The 22,513-nt window shown below is 35.4% G+C and overlaps 1 non-coding gene across 1 annotated transcript; it reads right to left on the minus strand.

Moving 5' to 3' along the window:
- Positions 1-5,440: 5,440 nt before the first annotated feature.
- LOC127899456 (small nucleolar RNA R71) lies at positions 5,441-5,547 on the minus strand. The gene has a single exon (XR_008051334.1). It is a non-coding gene; the product is annotated as a small nucleolar RNA R71 (small nucleolar RNA).
- Between the last annotated feature and the right edge of the window lie 16,966 nt (positions 5,548-22,513).

The raw sequence follows: 22,513 nt of genomic DNA on the forward strand, positions 1-22,513 counted from the left end.
GAATCAGGGCTTTCTAAAGAGTTAACTGACATGAGTGAACTATGGAAGAGAGCTCAAATGCTAAAGAATGGAGGATACAACTTTGAAACCAAACAAATCATTAAGAAAATGGTAATTAAGTTTAACTAAAACAAACATTATTTTTGAAGTTTGATCTATGCTCATTTAATAATATTAGTTTCTTTATGGTGGGCTATTAGGAAATGCTAGAGAAGGAGGACAAAAAAGACTCATTCAATTCAGATGCAAGAAATGACTTACTTGCACAAGCATTAGGAAAGCTTCCTCAAACTGGTCATATGCAAGGCTTCGGTAAATTTATTTCTGCTTCTATGAACTTTCACTGTCTGCGTGGACCCATTCGAAATGAGAGAGAGAGGGAGCTGGATGCTTGGAAAAAATCAGTAAATGAACAGTTGCGAGAAATTTGCAAGGAATTGAAGAGGACACCTCGCCATTCAGATGTTGGAAGTTTCACTTTCCCACATAATATGGTCAATGATGACAGTGAGGGAGATGTACATAAGGTACTTTAGTTATCTATGTTACCCAAATTTTTCCTAGTTGAAGTATTTTTCCTTGTATATCTTCCACTCATTAGAGTTTAAATTATTTACTATTTGTCGATAATAATGACAGGAGCTGGATAATTTACGGAAGTCGATTGTGAAGAAGAAGAAATAGATGTTTGGTCAAAGGGACGAACATCCTAAAGTATCAACACCAAGAAAGAAGGAAGAAGTTCAGAAGAAAGAAGGAAGAAGTCCATAAGAAAGAAGAGCCACCAAAAAACACAATTGTTGCCATTCCGATGAAGTCTCTTGCCATTATGATGAAGTTAGCCAAAAATGATGACAGTGAAGGAGATGCACATAAGGTTAGCATATTCATAATAAATGGTTGTATTTTTCCTATATTATGATTTATTGCCTTGTATATTTACTATTTCATATAATTAATCTTCACATGAGGTAGATAATTTGGGCAAGCCACTAGCAAATGCCGCTGCTGCCATTACGGTGAAGTCAACAAAAAATGAAGGCAGTAAAGGAGATGTGCATAAGGTTAGTTAATAAAATTAACTGTATTTAAGTTGTTTTTGTCTTTGTATATGTGATTTCTTTTTTTGTTGGCTAATTGTTTACGTACAATTTGATATCATTAACATCCACAAGAGCCAGATGATTTGGGCAAGCCACCAAAAAACACTACTGCTGCCATTTTAAGCAAAAGTCCAAGACTCAATCCTTCAATCCCAAAGGATTATGCAAATGATAAGAGGAAAATAGTTGGAAGCAATAAAAACCAATTGGATTTTGATTGTGTTGATGGCATAGCTGATGGTATACAGGAGAGGCATCCTGACAACCCAATAAAAAAACCACTTTTGAAAAAGGATAGAGCCAAAAACGTTGTAGTGCAGCCTATAAGGAACACAAGGAGTGTAGTATTCAAGCACCAGAACAGTCATCCTATGCTGCAACTATTTGGGAAATTGTGTGAGAAATATCTTCCTGATGAAAATAATGGTGTTCTGACATAAATGATTGATGATAATGTATTCCAAAGGCATGCTTGTGCTTATATTGGGAAGAAAGATTGCAATGAACTGTTGTCAATGCAAGCACTAGGAGTAAATGCTATTCAAGTATATATGGCGTAAGTGGTTTAATGAATTTTCTTTACACTGTTTTATATGAACTTAGTATAATATTTTATTGCTGCACTGATTTTCTATTCAGGATGTTGGATTCCACCATTCTACCGACCAGAAAAGGAATAAAATCATTTGGATTCATGTGTCCAAGTTTGGTTTGCCCAACAAATCCAAAGGCTATAGAAAAATTTTGCTCAAAGAGAGTTGAGCATATCCACGACCGCTTGAAAAAATCTAAAAACGGACAACTTATTCTCATGCCATACAATCCTTTGTAAGTTTTAATTTTCATTTAAAACTTTTACAGTTGTTTCTAAATTTATATTACCTTTACAACTATTTGTTAATTCATGGTTTTGTTTTCTGCTTTTTTTCCAACTGCCTTCTCTTATTTGTAGCTACCATTGGGTTTTAGTTGTGTTTGACGTTGTGAAAAAGGAAGTGTTTTATGTAGATCCTGTGCAATCCAGTAATGATACTGATTTAGAACAACTCCTTAAAATGTATGTATGCTGATCCATTTAATGCAATTAATATTTTAAGTTTTTGGCAATATAATTAAGAGATAACAATTTACTCTTTTTTTTATAGCACCACGACACTCTTCACAACAGAGGATAGTAAGGGAAAATGAAATTATAATTCTAAGATGACAATTGTGAAGGTAAAAAAAAGTAACCCTACAGAAACTATATGTTCTTATGGATTACATAACTAAAATGGATGTGATTTTGTAAGTTTTTTTTTTTTTGTGTGGCATGAACAGGCTCTGAAACAAAATATCGCAAAATTAGAGTCTAGCTATTATATGTTAAGATACACGAAGGAAATAATAGTAGATGTTTGTTTGTTAATGAACAATGTAAGTTGATGATGACATTTCTTAACTTTCTTTTATTCCATATGCGTGACATTATTTTTGAAGTTTGACCTCTTAATAATCTTGTCATTAAATATTTAATGGAAAGAAAGTATACACTTAGGACGAATTAGATGAGGTTTGTTTGGAGTGGGCTAACCATTTTTCCAACATCCTTGTTGCATTAGTAAAATGGTTAGTATTAGTATGAAACTATAAATATTAGTTGTAAAAATTTATTGAAATTAAAGTTATAGTGTCAAATTATAATAGTTACTGTTAACGATTGTAGTGTACATGTTTTCCATTCGATAACATTGGGTATTTTGATTGATTCCGAATGGATTGGTTTGTTGGGTTTGGGTTGGAGGGTTGTTGGGTATATGGCTGGAATACCAATGCTGTGGACAGATGTTAGGTTGGAAGATGTTGGGTTGCTACTGAATGTGTGTTGGGAGTGTTGGTAGGTAAGTGGCTGGAATACCAATGGAGTGTGGTTAGAAGATGTATTGCTGTTGGAGTTTGTTGTTGGTGTCAAAAGATGTATTGACTTGCTGCCGTTATGCCAAATTGCCAGTGGTGTGGAAAGATGCATGTATTGGCTTTGGTGGCTGGAATTTGAGTTGCTTTTCTTGTAGTTTAAATGGTTGAATTTTTTTTAAAAATTTGGGATGTTGATTATATATGTATTGGTAGTGATGACAATATTAGATACTAGATGTATTTATTTTGAAATTAACTTGTTGGAATGTGATAACTCTACGAAATGAGAGTTATTACATCCATTCTAGACTTGAATCAAGATCATTTAGAGAACAAATAAGGTGTTTTTATTACATTTTGATTACATTTTGTTTAAACATTCATTTTAGTTGAGTTTTAATAAGTTTTGCTTAAATCAAGTAATTTGTGCTAAAAACAAGTGCATAATTATAGGTTTTAAATTCATAAGGGGATGTTGACACATTAGATGAGCAATAAGAGGAAAGAAAATGGCCACAAAAGAAGACAAGCACAATCGGGAATAATGCAGTGCTGTTGTGGATGCTAGAACAACCAGTGCTGCAGCAATCAGAGAGCAATACGGGAGAAAGAATAAAGCGTGGGTCAGCCATAAAATCGCGATCTGTATGTTTCCTAATTTAAACGCATGCACGCGCATGGACTTTAGGTCTTTTACCCTAATTTGTAATATAAAATGAGGCGTGCACCACATAGAAAGGCGGCAAGGAATTATCATAAAAAATAATTACAAAGGCAAGAAGAAGGAGATCAAGATTGAGGAGTGCTATTCGGAAACAAAGAAAAGAACCGTGCAGAATTATTTGTCTTTCATCGTGGTCAACTTATATTTTCTCTTCTTCCTTGAATTGTTTGGATGTACTTCGAGATCAATACATTTGTGTTTATTTTTCTCATCCAAATTATAAACTAAATTTACTTGTGGTTGAGTGACAAATAATCCAATAGGTTCTTGACTGTTCTTTTATGTTGTTATGATAATGCTGTAGCATTATACTCTAGTAGTTTTTATGAATACAACTGTTATTTTGGTTGACCACCCATTTAATAGTTTCAGTTAAGATAGAGCAGCAAAAGAGCATGTCTTAGCGGACATTATTAGAGTATTACTTGTTCTTAAGTCGAGTTTCCTAGATTAGGTTACCTTGAATCCCATAAGGACAATACTTAAAGTTAAGATTTGTGACACTCTAGACATAGGTGATCACCTTGTAGGGTGGAGATATTAAAGGTTATAATGTCGTACCATAAATATATGAGCAACTAGTCATTGTTAGTAGATTTAAAGGTATGAGATTTCCAACATGTGATAGCTGGGGATGCAGATTTATTCTACCCATTGCTGCAGCACTTATTGTAACAACTTGTGCTAATTTGTTGAACAACAGTCACCCCATTATGAGAGTTTGATCATTCAACTACTATATTCTCAATTGAATCTTAGACACATTTAACTTAGTTTATTTCATTACAGTATTGTTTTATTTCCATCTCTTACAATTATTAGTTACGATAGAATTATTTGACAATTGTTTATTTCGGTCTTTAGTTTATTTGCACTATTGTGATTGCTTTAGCATTTTGAGTAGCATTAATCCCTGTGGAGACGATCTTGAATACTCATCACTTTATTACTTGCTGTGTATACTTGCACATTGGCATTGATAATAATTGATTATAGAAATCAATCAACAAGTTTTTAGCGCCGTTGCCGGGGATAGATTGTTTATTTTTGAAGTGTGAAGTAAATCTTGATAGCGCCAAATTTGATTTGATTCATTCTATTTATTGGCAGATCGGTATATGCATGCGCAAAGACAGATCTGTGGCATTCCAATTCGATCCTGAGATTGAAAGGACTATCATGAGACTACGAAGAGAACAAAGGAATTCATAAATTGCTTCAAGCATGATTAATTTACAGGATGCGCAAAATTTGAATCCTCACGGGCCCCTACAACCAGTCAACATTCAAGAAGAGCAGAATGAACATGCCAACGGGAGACAGCCAGGCAACAACAATATTATTTACATGGCTGATGACAGAGACAGAGCTATAAGAGATTACGTTGTACTTACCCCTCAAGTTGTACACCCTAGGATCATCATACCTGAGGTAGAAGCAGTAAATTTTGAGTTGAAACCAGTGATGTTTCAAATGTTACAAACAGTGGGACAATTCAATGGATTGCCTAATGAAGATCTTTATCTCCATCTTAAATTATTCTTGGAAGTAAGTGATGTTTTCAAGATTGCTGGAGCAACACAAGATGCCTTAAGGCTGAGGCTGTTCCCTTATTCCTTAAAAGATCGAGCAAGAGTTACCCTCTGATTCTGTCACTACATGGAATGAATTGGCTGATAAATTCCTAATGAAATATTTCCCACCAACAAAAAATGCAAAACTGTAGAATGAGATTACTTCATTCCATCAACTTGAAGATGAAAGTTTGTACGAGGTGTGGGAAAGATTCAAGGAATTGCTCAGAAGGTGTCCTCATCATGGTATCCCTTGTTGCATTCAATTGGAAACTTTCTACAATAGGTTGAATCCGAGTACAAGGTTAATGGTGGATGCTTCAGCAAATGGAGCTTTGTTATCCAAATCTTACACTGAAGCTTATGAGATTCTGGAAAGAATTGCCAACAATAATTACCAGTGGCCTTCAGCCAGGCAACCAGCAGCAAAAGGATCAGTAAGGGTACATAACATTGATATAATTACAGCCTTATTAGCACAAGTAACCTCATTGACTAACATGGTAAAAGCCATGACAGCTGCTCCAGCAACAGTAAAACAAGTTACTGAACTTTCTTGTGTTTATTGTGGTGAAGAACATAATTTTGATAATTGTCCTGGAAATCCAGCTTCAGTAAACTATGTGGGTAACTTCAATCGACAACCTCAGAATAACCCATATTCAAATACTTACAACTCAGGCTGGAAACAACACCCAAATTTATCATGGAGCAGTCAGAATCGAAATGCTCCAGCATTGAATGGACTGAGTAGAAACACACAACCACCTGGTTTTTATCAACAAAGTCAAGGGCAAAAGCATATTAGTTAGGATCCAATCACTTCACTGGAAGCACTGATCAAAGAATATATTGCAAAGAATGAAGCAATTGTACAGAGTCAAACAGTGTCCTTAAGAAACCTTGAGAACCAAATGGGACAACTAGCTACAGCAATGAGCAGCAGAACTCAAGGAAGCCTACCTAGCAACACAGAAGACCCTCAAAGAGAAAGCAAAGAACACGGCAAAGTAATTAATTTGAGATCTGGAAAGAATGTTGATATCCTAGTTAAGGTGACCAAAAATGGGATGGAATATAATTCAGCACAAAAACCAACTCAAAAGGGAAGCCTATTACAGCAAACTCCTCTTCAAGACACTGGTTACATGGGCCAAGCTACAGCAACTGCAGAGAAAATTCAACCAGAACATGCTGAAAAAGAAGTCACAACACCAGTAGTTACAACTTGCACCAAATCAAACAAACAAAGTTTGATATCTCCTGAAGCTAACCAGCAGTTTAGACATCCACCATCTTTCCCACAAAGGTTCCATAAGCAAAACAAGACAAGCAGTTCAGCAAATTCCTAGAAGTGCTGAAGCAACTGCACCTAAATATGTGAAATTTCTAAAAGATATCTTGGCACGAAAAAGAAGGTTGGGAGAGTTTGAAACTGTTGCTTTAACATAGGAAAGTGGTCATATGCTCCAGAGTAAAATTCCCACAAAATTGAAAGATCCAAGGAGTTTTACAATACCCTGTTCTATAGGGAATAAGTATGCTGGCAGAGCACTTTGTGACTTGGGAGCTAGTATTAATTTGATGCCATTATCTGTATTTAAGCAGCTGGGAGTAGGGGAGTGCAAACCAACAACAGTCACTCTGCAATTAGCTAACAGATCTCATGCATACCCTGAAGGAAAAATAGAGGATGTATTGGTGAAGGTTGACAAATTTATCTTTCCAGTGGATTTCATTGTGCTGGACTTTGAAGCTGACAAAGAAGTACCCATTATACTTGGAAGACCTTTTCTATCAACTGGAAAAACTTTGATAGATGTGCAGAAAGGAGAGCTCACCATGAGAGTGAATGATTAGCAAGTCACATTTAATGTACTAGAGGCTATGAGGAACCCTGATGAAGTAGAAGATTACAATTTCCTAAGTGTAGTGGATCTTGTTGTAGCAGACAGAATGGATGGATGCTGCAGTAATGTACTTGACAAAGTCACCACCTTTGAGGATGTTGAAGAGGAAGATGTTGCAGTATTCCAAACAAATTGGATGGACAAACAGCAATCTGATAGGCACAACAGGTTTATTGAACACCTGAATCTTTCAGACAGGGAAGTAAAAATAACTTTACCATCTATTGAATCACCTTTTAGTTTTGAATTAAAATTGTTACCTTCACATTTAAAGTGTGCTTATCTTGGTCAAAACAACACACTCCCTGTAATCATTTCTTCTACTTTGGATGCAGGTCAAGAACAGAGTCTAGTAGATTTGCTGGGAAAATATAGAAGAGCAATTGGATGGACCATGGCAGATATAAAAGGGATAAGCCCATCCATATGTATGCATAAAATCCTGTTAGAAGATTGTTCCAACAATTCGGTAGAGTACCAGAGAAGGCTAAATCCTATCATGAAAGAAGTAGTGAAGAAGGAAATCATCAAATGGTTAGATGCTGGAATCATATACCCAATATCAGACAGTTCATGGGTAAGCCCAATTCAATGTGTTCTAAAGAAATGAGAGATAACAGTAATGGCTAATGAGAAAAATGAACTTATTCCTACAAGGACAGTGACTGGATTGAGTGTGTGTATGGATTACAGGAAGCTCAACAAAGCCACAAGGAAATACCATTTCCCACTTCCATTCATAGATCAGATGTTAGACAGACTTGCTGGAAAATAGTACTACTGCTTCTTAGATAGGTATTCAGGCTACAACCAGATTTCTATAGCTCCAGAGGATCAAGAGAATACTACATTTACTTGTCCCTATGGAACATTTGCCTTCAGAAGAATGCCATTTGGGCTATGCAATGCTCCAGCAACTTTTTAGAGATGCATGATGTCTATATTTTCTGATATGGTAGAGCAGACTTTGGAAGTTTTCATGGATGACTTCTCAGTTTTTGGGGAAACATACAATGATTGTTTACACAACTTGGAAGAAGTTCTTAAAAGATGTGAAATGACCAACTTAGTACTCAATTGAGAAAAGTGTCATTTCATGGTACAAGAAGGAATAATGCTGGGCCACAAGATATCCAAGGATGGTATTGAGGTAGACAAAGCCAAGATAGAGGTAATAGATAAACTGCTACCTCCAACTTCAGTAAAGGGTATTATGAGTTTTTTGGGTCATGCTGGATTCTACAGAAGATTCATTAAGGATTTTTCCAAAGTAACTAAGCCTCTGTGTTCATTGCTGGAGCATGACAAACCATTTCACTTTGACACAGAGTGCCTTAAAGCATTTGGAGAACTAAAGAAAGATCTGATCACTGCTCCAGTAGTTATATCTTCAGATTGGACTTTACCATTTAAATTGATGTGTGATGCTAGTGATCATTCTGTGGGGGCAGTATTGGGGCAAAAAAAGGATAAGGTTTTTCATTCCATATACTATGCAAGCAAAACGTTCACTCTAACTCAGATCAATTACACCACTATAGAGAAAGAGTTGCTAGTAGTAGTTTTTGCTTTTGACAAATTCAGAGCTTACCTGGTGGGAAAGTAACTGTTTACACAAACCATGCAGCCATCAAATATTTAATTTCAAAAAAGAATGTCAAACCAAGATTAATCAGATGGATCTTATTGCCTCAATAATTTGATCTGGAAATTGAAGATAGAAAGGGGACTGAGAATCAAGTGGCAGACCACTTGTCACGAATGGAAGCAGACACTAGTACATTGACAAGGAAGGGCATCACCGAAACTTTTCCTGATGAACAGCTGTTGGTAGTACAGCATGCACAAATACTGCAGCAGTCAAAATCTCCATGGTAAGCAGACTTTGCTAACTACTTAGTAAGTGGGTTGCTACCACCTGAGCTAAAGTTTCAAGAGAAAAAGAAATTTCTTCATGATGTTAGAAGTTATCAGTGGGATGACCCACATTTATATAAGCTATGCTCAGATCAAGTAAGAAGAAGATGTGTTGCAGCAGAAGAAATACCTCATATACTGGAGTCATGTCATGCTGCAACATATGGAGGACATTTTGGTGGTCACTGAACAACTGCCAAAGTTATGCAATCAGGTTATTATTGGCCCACTATTTTTAAAGATGATTATGAATCTGTTAAATGTTGTGACATGTGTCAAAGGACAGGGAACATAACTAACAGACATGAGATGCCATTGACTAACATACTGGAAGTGGAAGTTTTGATGTTTGGGGAATAGATTTCATGGGACCTTTTCCCCCATCCTTTGGGAACTTATATATCCTTGTTGCTGTGGATTATGTCTCCAAATAGGTAGAATCTGCAGCATTACCTACCAATGATGCTAAAATCGTGGTGACTTTTCTTCAGAAAAATGTTTTTTTCCAGGTTTGGCACTCCTAGAGCAATTATCAGTGATGAAGGCACACATTTTTGTAACAAAATCTTTACTACATCAATGATGAAATATGGAGTCAAACACAAGACAGCAACAGCATATCAGACACAAGATAGCAACAGCATATCACCCACAATTCAATGGTTAGGCTAAAGTGTCCAACAGAGAAATTAAAAAGATCTTAGAAAAAGTGGTGAACCCAACAAGGAAGGATTGGTCTTTACATTTGCATGACTCTCTATGGGCCTACAGAACAGCATACAAAACTCCACTCGGCATGTCTCCTTACCGAATTGTTTATGGCAAAGCATGTCATTTGCCACTAGAGCTCGAGCATAAAGCACATTGGGCACTGAAGAAATTAAATTGGGATATGCATGCTGCAGCAGAGCAAAGGAAACTTCAACTTTGTGAGCTTAATGAATTACGACTATTTTCATATGAAAATGCAAGAATCTATAAAGAGAGAACAAAGACTGGCACGAAAAGCATATTCAACACAGGAAATTCACCCCTGGTCAATTAGTGTTGCTCCACAATACAAGACTAAGATTATTTCCGGGAAAGTTCAAGTCACGATGGTCTGGCCCGTTTACGCTGTTAAAATCTTACCCTCATGGAGCTGTTGATCTTCTAGATGAACAAACAGGCCACGAGTTCAAGGTTAATGGACACAGGGTTAAACATTACATACATCCAGCAGTAGAATGTTCAAAGGAGGTGTTACTCCTTAAAGAGCCCAGCTATTGAACAAAGAAAGAAGGTTAGGCTGAAGGACCTTAAATCAAGCGCTTAATGGGAGGTAGCCCATTGATGAGATAGCCACTTCAAACTAATTTTGATATCCTTTGGTTTTGTAGACAACTCTTCTTCTTTTACATTTTATTTAATCATGTTTTTCCATAATAACCATTTATTTTTATCCTTTTCCATTATTGCATACTTTATTTTCACTTTAATTTGATATAACTATTTCTTTTAATAATTTTAGACTTATTTTAGTAAGTGTGACAGTTAAATTCTATATTGACACGTGTGAGTGTATGGTGGCAGAATTCAGAGGTGAACCATGTGTCAGAAGCTTTCGTGGGGAGTATGTATCCGTTGTTAGAATAAGCGAATGGATGTTGTAGCAACTAATTTTACCGTTACAGTAAATTAAAAGCAGGAGCCTTTCACTTACCGTTGGAGATAAAATCGTGACAGATGGACGCATGGATATGGATAGAAATTGCGGAAACAAATCTCTGAAATTAAAGCTTTAAATTCACTGGCCAATGATTTTGGGATATGCACATTTAATTCAAAATATTTTATTCCCTCAATTATTTCAAGTTACTGTATTTATCTCCAATTACAAGTCCACTATAAAAAGGAGTCACTATGCTTAGTACTCTACGCCACTATTCCCCATCTCTTTCACAAATCCAACTCTCCTAATTCTTCACATCTTCTTCTCTTTTTACTCTCAGGAACAGTAGCCTCAATTTTTTACTACTACAGCAATGCCGAGATACAAGAAAACAGCAAGCCACCTCAAAGATCCGTCACGATTTCAGAGTTACCACACTGAAGAAAAATATGAAGAATTCATAGAGCCGCATCGGATTCTGGAAGAAAAAGGGTTTCAATTTCCAGACCAACTCATGGGAATTGTGCAAACAATTCATAATGCTGTAGCAAAGCGAGGATGGCTAGAGTTTTGCAACCATCCTCGAGATCTTGTGCTGCCTGTAGTCAAAGAATTTTACGCCAATTTGGTAAGCCCTGATCAGCACAACATTTGGGTAAGAAATACACTTGTCCCATTAGACTCTCGAGTTATTAATGTTTTCTATAACTTACCTGCTGAAATTACTTGTGAGTATGCTAAGTTGCGTGATAAGTTAACCCCGAAAAAGTGGAACACCATTTTCACAACTCTTACAATCGAAGGGGCATCATGGGCTAACGAGGAAGGGCGTGTAGTTAATAGGATAGATTTGAAACCTATTGCTAAGGTGTGGGTGAAATTTCTGAAATCTAGGCTTATGCCCACCACTCACACTACTACAGTTTCGCAAGAAAGGTTGGTCTTGTTATATGTTATAGTTCGAGGGCTTCCTATAGACGTAGGTAGCATCATTGCGAAAGAAATCTGAGATTGTGCAGTCAAAACTCACCGAACTGCTACCTTGCTATTTCCCTCACTCGTCACCAGCATTTGTGTAGTTTTAGGTGTTCGTCTTGATGCCAGAGATGAACATGTAAAAAATGATGGTGCCTTTACGGCACATACCATTGAGCGAGTTGCTGGTGAGAGTGCTGGAACAACCACTGAACCAGCTGTTGTCACAGGAGCACGACGAGCTATTGGCTTAGAACAGACTATCCAGGCACTCAGCAACAGCATAACTCAATGTGTGGAAGCTCAGTAGAGGGAAAATGGTCTGTTTTGGAGTTATCTACAGCACCTGGACAACTAACTACACCAATTTGCTTTGTACATGAAACACACTCACCAGAACTTCCCTGATACACTGCTCCAGCAGTTTAATTTTGACACCCACACCACAGATGCTCCAGCGGAGGCTAGTGCAGAAGCCACTACCACAAAGGAACCAGCAGAAGATGCTACAGCTAAACCACAAGCAGAGGAAGAATCAGAAGACAATGAACCATCTGACCAGCCTGAGGAATGAGATGACAAGTCTGAGACTAATAGCTCACCTACAGAGGAAGAGGACAACTCGGAGAAAGATAGTGAGGAACCAACCATCCCAACCCAGCCCAAAACCAGACAAAAGCACATTATTCAAGAAGATAAGGAAGATGACCTTGAAGAGGAGCCGTCTATTTCAGTCTTTGAGAGCAAGAGAAAGGACAAGGGTAAAGTAAAAATGGCAACACCGCCAGCCTCTGAAGATGAGATGGAGCCAGTTGATGCTGAGCTGGCTGCTGTAGCAGCCAGAGCTATGCCTACACCTAAGCAAGCCAAGCAACTACTTGCGGTTATTGCTACCATCACAGCTGAGGGGCCAGGCAGCTGATGCATTAACTCAAAAGCCTCCACAGCACACTCCTAGCCAGCCTATTCGCACCAGTCCAAGACAATCCTGCAAACGAAAAGGTCGTACATCTACAGGTACTGCTACAGCAACCCCAACCCCAACTCCTCTCGCTAGCCCTGCGGCGAAAAAGACAAAGCCATTGCCAGTTGTTTCCCCAAAAGCTTCACCAAATGATAAGCTGTGTAGTGCATCCAAGAAGCGTTGGTAGCATCCCATCATGTGTTGCAGTCCCCACCACAGAGGAGTACTCTTTCCTTATTAGTTTGTTCTTAAAAAAAAAAAAATTTGTTTGTCAATGTGTGTGGTATTTTCTAAGGTCTTCCATATCCTTGTCAAGTTGTGTGCATTTGTTCTGTCTGCTTGTAAGGACACAACATCTCTCAAGTTTGGGGGGGTTGTTTCCGAATGCATGTGTTTAGGTATGTGTTTACATTTGTGCTGTATGAAGCTTTTTATCTAATATTTGTGTATGAATTTGAAAGCCTAATGAAGATAAATTGAGTGTTAGTCAATATTTATGATAATACCAAGTAGAGACAGTTATATATAGAAGTGAAATTATGTCCCAACATTAGACTTTAGTTGAATTGTATGAGATTGCTAGAGCATAGCTAAAAAAATAGAAAAGATCTTAAGTTTAGGGGGAGAAGCAAGTTGATTGACTGTGATAGCTATGAAATAAACTCTGCTCCAATGGCTCCAGTTGCTGAGTAACCAGATCTGAGTATGTACCCCATATGCAGAATTGTGTCAAAGGTAGTGAGAGTTATGAGCAATGCTGTTGTAGTAAAAAAAAAATTCCTCTATCTAAGGCATTGAGTAGCCAGGTCTGTTCATGAGCCTCATGTTCATCCTTGAGTAAAAGATACCTCTAGATAAGATTATACCACAGATATTGCTGCAGCAACTCTGATCTGGGCATGGTTTGAGTAATTGGGCGTCACCATTACAAGTGATTGACATTCACATGAAAGATAAATGTTATAGTGAGGAGGTTGAGTATTCCCCAGTTTAATCAATGTTAAAACAATCGCAATTTGAGTATGTGAAATTTATGCTACCCCATTATGAATGAAGTATATCACTGCGGAAATTTATGTAGTCCTTTGGTAATGTTACAGCATATCTGGAATTCAATCAAAAGAAGCACACACACACTATGGATAGAAAGAAGCTTAAATCTAGAACTGATTTGCTATGGGCATTTTGTATGATTGGGATTGTGATCTGAAGGTGGAAGAATCCTTGCAAATTTGATAAAAGAGCTAAGGTTTTGTGCATGTTTGTTTGCGGGAAATGTTAGTATGTGTCATTACTTGAGGGCAAGTAATGGTTTAAGTTTGGGGGTGTGATAACTCTAAGAAATGAGAGTTATTACATCCATTCTAGACTTGAATCAAGATCATTTAGAGAACAAATAAGGTGTTTTTATTACATTTTGATTACATTTTGCTTAAACATTCATTTTAGTTGAATTTTAATAAGTTTTGTTTAAATCAAGTAATTTGTGCTAAAAACAGGTGCATAATTGTAGGTTTTCAATTCATAAGGGGATGCTGAGACATTAGATGAGCAATAGGAGGAAAGAAGATGGCCACAAAAGAAGACAAGCACAATCAGGAATAATGCAGTGCTGTTGTGGATGCTAGAATAACCAGTGCTGCAGCAATCAGAGAGCAATACGGGAGAAAGCTTAAAGCGTGGGTCAGCCATAAAATCGCAATCTGCATGTTTCCTAATTTAAACGCATGCACGTGCATGGACTTTGGGTCTTTTACCCTAATTTACAATATAAAAGGAGGCGTGCACCACATAGAAAGGCGGCAAGGAATTATCATAAAAAATAATTACAAAGGCAAGAAGAAAGAGATCAAGATTGAGGAGTGCTATTCGGAAACAAAGAAAAGAACCGTGCAGAATTATTTGTCTTTCATCGTGGTCAACTTATATTTTCTCTTCTTCCTTGAATTGTTTGGATGTATTCCGAGATCAATATATTTGTGTTTATTTTTCTCATCCAGATTATGAACTAAATTTACTTGTGGTTGAGTGACAAAAAAACCAATGGGTTCTTGACTGTTCTTTTATGTTGTTATGGTAATGCTGTAGCATTATACTCTGGTAATTTTTATGAATACAACTGTTATTTGGGTTAACCACCCATTTAATAGTTTCAGTTAAGATAGAGCAGCAAAAGGGCATGTCTTAGCGGACATTATTAGAGTATTACTTGTTCTTAAGTCGAGTTTCCTGGATTAGGTTACCTTGAATCCCATAAGGGCAATACTTGAAGTTAAGATTTGTGATACTCTAGACATAGGTGATCACCTTGTAGGGTGGAGAGATTAAAGGTTATAATGCCGTACCATAAATATATGAGCAACTGGTCATTGTTAGAAGATTTAAAGGTATGAGATTTCCAACATGCGATAGCTGCGGATGTAGATTTATTCTACCCATTGCTGCAGCACTTATTGTAACAATTGGTGCTAATTTGGTAAACAACAGTCACCCCATTATGAGAGTTTGATCATTCAACTACTATATTCTCAATTGAATCTTAGACACATTTAACTTAGTTTATTTCATTACAGTATTGTTTTATTTCCATCTCTCACAATTATTTGTTACGATAGAATTATTTGACAATTGTTTGTTTCGGTCTTTAGTTGATTTGCACTATTGTGATTGCTTTAGCATTTTGAGTAGCATCAATCCCTGTGGAGACGATCTTGAATACTCATCACTTTATTACTTGTTGTGTATACTTGCACATTGGCATTGATAATAATTGATTATAGAAATCAATCAACAGAATGAATGGATGTTAATTAATATTAATTATTTTTATTTTTTTGATGATACTCATTTTTATTAATTAATTAAATTTGTAAACATGAATACAAAAATTAATTATAATAGTAATTTTTTTCAAAAATTAAACTTTATGACGAGAAATTCTCATCATATAGTCTGTCATAAACAATTTCCCACCAAAAAATGAATAATAAATTTACAAATGATAACATAATTTCCCACCAAAACTGAATAAAAATTTTACCAATGACAATAAAACTTCCCGCCAAAATTAAAAAATTTTGCGTGAAATTTTAAATAAATTCAAATTTTAATTTAATTATTTTTTCACATTAAAATATTGTGTGACGAATATATGGTTATAAAATTCCATCATTAATTCATGATGGCAAATATTCTGTTATAAATTAATGACAGTGACATAAATGACAAATAAAGTATCTGTCATCCATCTCTTTTATGACAGTTATTTCCTGCCATCTATTGCCTATTTTCTTGTAGTGAAAGACTACATACGCCCAAGCCATTCACCATGAGGAGCACCAGTACTATTCGTAAAGAAGAAGGCTGGATCAACGCAAATGTGCATTGACGATCAAAAGCTAGATAAAGTGACTATCAAGAACAATTACCCACTTCTGCGCATCAATGACCTATTTAATCAATTGCAAAGAGCATTAATATTTTTCAAAAATTAATCTACGATCAGGATATCACCAGTTAAGAATCAGAGGCAAATATTCTTAAAACGACATTTAGAACATGTTATGGACACTATGAGTTTATCGTCATGCTATTTGGTCTAACTAATGCCCCAGCAGCCGTCATGGACCTCAGGACCGAGGTATTTGAAGACTAACTGGACAAATTCATAGTGGTGTTCATCGATGATATTTTGGTCTACTCACGAACAAAGGAAGAGTATGTTAAGCACTTAAGGATCACTCTTCAGACCTTAAAAGAGGAGCAACTTTATGCAAAATTCAATAAATGTGAATTTTGGCTTGAAAAAGTTATATTCCTAAGACACATCGTGTCTAAGGATAGAATCTCAATAGACCCCTCGAAGGTAGAAGCTATGAGCCAGTGGTCTAGTCCGACCAATAAATGAGAAGTTAGAAGCTTCTTGGGTTTGGCTGGATATTATCGAAGATTTGTAGAAGGTTTCTCCAAGATCGCGATGCCATTGACCCAATTGACGAAGAAGAATGTCAAGAATGTGAGGAAAGCTTCAAAGAACTAAAATGGGGATTGGTTACCGTTTCAATCTTAGCCATTTTTAACAACTCTAAGGAATATGTCATCTATAGCAATGCCTCTAAAAGTGGCATAGGATGCGTCTTCATTCAAAATGGAAAAGTCATTGCATACGCTTCTAGACAATTGAAAGAGTACGAGAAAAATTATCCGACGCATGATTTAGAGTTGGTAGTGGTGGTGCACGCAATAAAAATATGGCGTCACTATTTAATAGGGGCACATTGTAAGATTTACACTAATCACAAGAGCCTCAAATGCTTCTTTGCACAAAAGGAGTTGAATATGCAACAATGGCGTTGGCTAGAGCTTGTCAAGGACTACGACTGGGAAATAAACTATCATCTTGGAAAAGCAAATGTGGTAGTGGATGTACTAATTCGAAAGTCAAGCCTGTCAGCTTTAAGGATTCTACCTAAGCTATTACAAAATAATATATGCAAGGCAGAGATCGAGGTAGTAGCAAGAAAATTAGCCAACATGACACTTCGCTCGAGCTTATTAGAAAAGATTAAAGAGGGGTAGGAAAGCGATTCTTACTTGAAGATAGAAGCCAACTCAAAGGAGACGTCATTTAAGAAGTTAGAAAAGGGAATTATTTTGTTCAAGGACAGGATATGTGTACTAGATAATGAAGATCTAAAGAAAGAAATTTTACTTGAAGCTCACATAGCCCCATATTCACTTCATCTTGGCACAAAAAAAATGTACAGAGACTTAACGAAGCATTATTTGTGGCCTAGAATGAATAGGGATATAGCTAAGTTCGTAGCATAATGTCTCACTTATCAACAAATCAAAACAGAGCACCAGAGACTAGTAGGACTTTTGGAATCCAATCGAGTTCCTTAATGGAAGTAGGAAGAAATTATAATGGACTTCATCATTGGTCCTCCAAGGACTGCAAAAATGCATGATGTTAATTGGGTGATCGTCGATCGACTCACAAAGTCTACTCACTTTTTGCTTATTCAAGTGATGTAGACCATGGACCAGCTTGCAGAAATATACATAAAAGAGATAGTAAGACTATATGGTGTACCTGTTTCTATTATTTCTGACCGAGATACAAGTTTCACCTCGACATTTTAGGAAAAGTTACATAAAGCTATGGGGACAAAATTGAAATTTAGTGCAACATTTCACCCTCAAACAAAGGGTCAATTAGAAAGAACAATTCAAACGCTCGAAGATATATTGTGAGGATGTGCTATCGACTTTCAATGATCATGGAGCAAGTATTTACCATTGGCTGAATTTTCCTACAATAATAGCTACCAAACAACAATTGGCATGGGACTATACAAAGCTCTATATGGTAGAAAATGTAAATCACCTATTCATTAGGATGAGATGAATGAGTGAAGTAATGTTGGACTTGGCTTAATTACTGCATAATCTGAAGCGATCGAGAAACTATGTTAAAGAATGCAAGCAGGTCAAAGTCGATAGAAAAGTTATGCGAATAAGAGGCGAAGGCCTTTGGAATTTCAAGTTGGTGACAAAGTATTTCTAAATGTTGCCCCAATAAAAGGATCAATGAGATTTGGGAAAAATGAAAAATTAAGTTCGAGGTTTATTGAGCCATTTGAAATACTAGAACGTGTCAGGAATATTTCCTACCGATTTGCCCTCCCACCATCGTTATCAAGAATACACAATGTGTTTCATATCTTCATGTTAAAGAAATGTGTTCTAGACTCCTCTCCTGTGCTAGATTATAAGCCTCTTCAACTAGAAATTAGATTTAACCTATGAAGAACGTCAAATTCAAATTCTTGATAGAAAGATAAAGGAGTTAAGGAACAAGATGATCCCTTTAGTTAAAATACTATGGCAAAATAGCTCAGTGGAGGAGGCAACATAGGAACGTGATGAAAAGATGAAGAATAAGTATCTTGAACTATTCAGTAAATAAATTTTAAGGACGAAATTTTCTTAAAGGGAGAGGAAATTGTGAGGTATAATTTTCTCATTTAAATATAGTAGAATTTACTTTAACCTAACATACCCCCTTAAGTATAATAATAATAATAATAATAATAATAAATATTTAATTATAAGTAATGACATAAGTAATGATGATAGAAGTAATGACATAAGTAATGATGATATAAGCAATGACATAAGTGATGATGTAAGAGAAGTTTGTAGAGATAGTTAGGAATTCTAGAATTTAGTAAGATATTTATGAAGGATAATCTCAACCATTAATAAAGAATTGTGGTGGCAAAATCCTATCCATCTGTTAGCCTTAAGAAATCCTATAAATACTCCCTTAGCCCTTTCATTTTCGATGTAACCTAGAAATTTCACCCTCTTCTATTCTAAGTCATAACATCAAGAGTAGATAAATTCTCAAGTTAAAAAGGTCTAGAGAAGTCAAGGTTACGAGGTAAATAACCCTTCAATAGTAATGTAGGGACAAAATTATTTTTATACTTAACTTCAATTGGAACCAATCCTTTATTTTGTGATGGCTACTATGATGTTATTGTTTATAATCTAAATTTTTATATGTCGGGTATGCCTTCTGATTTGTGATACTTTTACTTAACTATACTATGGTCGGCTCTGTCACCTATATTACAATCCTATTTTGTTTAATCTCTATATGGACGGCACTACCGCCTATATTAAAGATTGTCGTGCTTAAAGAGCATGGTGTGTGAATTATATTGCACATCTAGGAACTTCACATGTTATGGCATAAGTTGCATTCATGCATTTCATGGATTACTTTATACGAACACGTTTTAGAAAATAAATTTCTGAAAAATGGTTGTTGTACTACAAAGTGGTGAATCTCCCAAGGAGGGCAAGCCCTCAAAACTAAGTAAAAAGAAATCCTTTGGGGACGGTAATACGTAACGCCCAAAAGATCAACTAATTAGGTCCAAAGGCATATTGTTTAAAGAATAAAAGTGCTAGCCTTATAGTGCAACATACCTAAAGCCCTAATAAAGTTGTTTTATATTTTCTAAGTTCTTTTAAAAACTTCATATGGTCATCTATAGGCATAATAAATTATACATGCATCAAAGTGCTATCTTACTGGGCATTAGCTCATAAAGTTCTTACATTGCAGGTAATGATGATTAGGGCAAGCTAGCGCCAAGTCTTAACCAAGGTGAAGTGCATATGGGCATAACAAACCTTGAGTTTTATGATGGGCTCAGCTTTGTTTCAATTAAAAAAAAATTCTTAGTTTTATGTAATAATAAAGTTCTTAAAATATAAACTAAGGAATCTCTATTTATCTCTTACTTTTGTTAAGAAGATTTGCTTACTGTGTAGATTTTTTTTAGAATTCGTATTTATATTAAAAAGTAACAGTGTTTTAAACTTTTTTTATAAAATAAATATTTCAGTGGAGTATTACAGTATTGCATAACTAAAGATATAATCATTAGTTGGAGAGCTTCTTAATGTTAGTGTACATTCTTATATAATATGAATTTTTAATGTATTAAGTTTAGGGTAAGGTTCGAAATTGATGCGGCTTTTGATGTAAATGTTGTTGTTTTTCATTCATGAGATAATGTAGTTTCCAAAAGTGCGTAGTTTGAGTTAAGAAATTGAAAAATTGAAAACAATTAAAATTCAAGGTAAAAACAAAAATCAAATTATGTGGGACAGGTAGGGCGACAAATGCCTGTCGCATATAACTTTGCATGTATTTATATGCGACAAGCACCTATCACATTGCTTGCTGTACATAAATTTTCATATCACATAAAATCACAGTATGTAATATATGCATGTCACCATATCATGTTTTGTAGTGTGTAATCATATTTATTTTATTTATTAATATCTTTTTGTCTTAATAGATCTAGTTGTTCTTCAAATGTGTTATGATGGTTGGTGGAAAACGTTGGCGATTGGCCGTATGGAGTACATAAATGCCATGAATAAAGGATTTTTATTCAGAAAGATTGTACATTTGATTAGTTGCTTACAAGAATATATTAGGTTTTACAGATAAATCCTAATGAATATAATATTACAATGAAAATAACTTTAAGATTTAGTTCTTCCATTTATCGTGCATGCTCACTATTTATGAACATATTTAATGGTAAAATGATCAAAGTTGTGTTATATATGGCCTCTAACGTGATTAAATATAGGTGCATCCCCATAGCTCTAGTAATTTTGAACTCTTATCTTTTGTGTATTGCACAATTATATGTGATGATGCACTATATTTTATTTATTATTACAAAATAAATATTAAATAGGTCCCGAATTAACTATAGCTAAAAATATCGATATAAGTTTTATGCTTTTTTTACTATCTGATCAGCCTATAATATAATAACGAAAAAATTATATCTACTTACGTACATTTAAAAAAAAATTCACACTGACATTACAAAAATCCATATAGTAATATTCGAATGATTACAATGTCTTATATCTAATTTAATATTGCCATTGAATATGTCCATAACAATCTTCTTTCTAAAGTACTACCCTTTGCTACTACCAAAATCAAGTTTGAACTTGAACATTGAATACACCATAAACATCAACATTAAAATGGGGTACCAAGATCTTGTTATGGCACATCCTTAATTGTTAAGACTTTCCAAGAGTACAATTGCAACTCATTTTAGATGTTATAAAATCCAACATCTTCTAACCATTGAGGAAAGATGTCTTTAAGTCGTTTGAATAGGCTCTCTTACATTTTTAAATAGCAAACACCTACTTCAAGTCATAAATCCGTGCATTTTTGTTATGAAAGTCTACTTGGGCTAGTATCCAATGATCACTGCATAGGTATACTAGAATGAATACTGGCATATGAAAGTTATCATAAATTTATCATCATGGTTATGTCTAAAACCCTTAAAAAAATAAAGTATAATAGATTTTGTAGCAATACACACTAAAATTGATCATCATAAAATCCAATAGTTAGGCATCAGTCTCCAATTGGAAAGTGCATGCATTGCTCTCAAATTTGAAACCACAAATGATCTTTATCAACTTTTTCATGTGCCACTTGCCTAAGCAATAGGTTGTAGATTATAACATTATTGAATGCATAATTATCTAAATCCATGAAGTGTTCGGAAATATCATTCTCAAATAATGATAACTATTTACACGTTAACTTACTCTAGATAGCTTTGATGACTTTTTTAAATTTTGACGTTTCCATCATACAAATTGGGAAATGACCACCAAAACATAGCTTTATGCATGGTTCCTTCATCGGTGCGAGTGGACTACTTTTTGCTAATTTATTCTTCGACGTATGTCTAAAACAAAACACAAATACTATTTATTATTAACATTGCCCATCACACCAAAACATAGATCATGTGTTTTGGTATGATAACCCATCATATAGCCTCTGGCATCAAAACAAAAGGAGTGTGTTTTGGTACATCAGCCCGTTACACTAATTTTGAGGATTTAAAAAATTAGCCAGCTTGATTTTTTCTATCCTGTCAATCCAAAACCCAAAAACTTTTAGCTTCATTTGCCTTCCAAAATTCAGGCGCTAGGTCTTGATGGTATGAGTACTTATCTGGCAACAATCGATGGTGTCTCGATGAGAGTTTGATAGTAGCTCCATTTGTAGTAGGACATAACTCTACTACTATCAATTTGACAATGGTTTTTCCTCTTTTATTTTCCTTGGCAATCTTGACATCAAAGTATATATTTTTTTCATTTTCTTAAGATTGATTAGTGATAGACGAGTGTATATTTTATAATATATTAGCAT

Source organism: Citrus sinensis, chromosome 8 (genome assembly GCF_022201045.2).
Source record: "Citrus sinensis cultivar Valencia sweet orange chromosome 8, DVS_A1.0, whole genome shotgun sequence".
In the NCBI taxonomy this organism is placed as follows: Eukaryota; Viridiplantae; Streptophyta; class Magnoliopsida; order Sapindales; family Rutaceae; genus Citrus; species Citrus sinensis.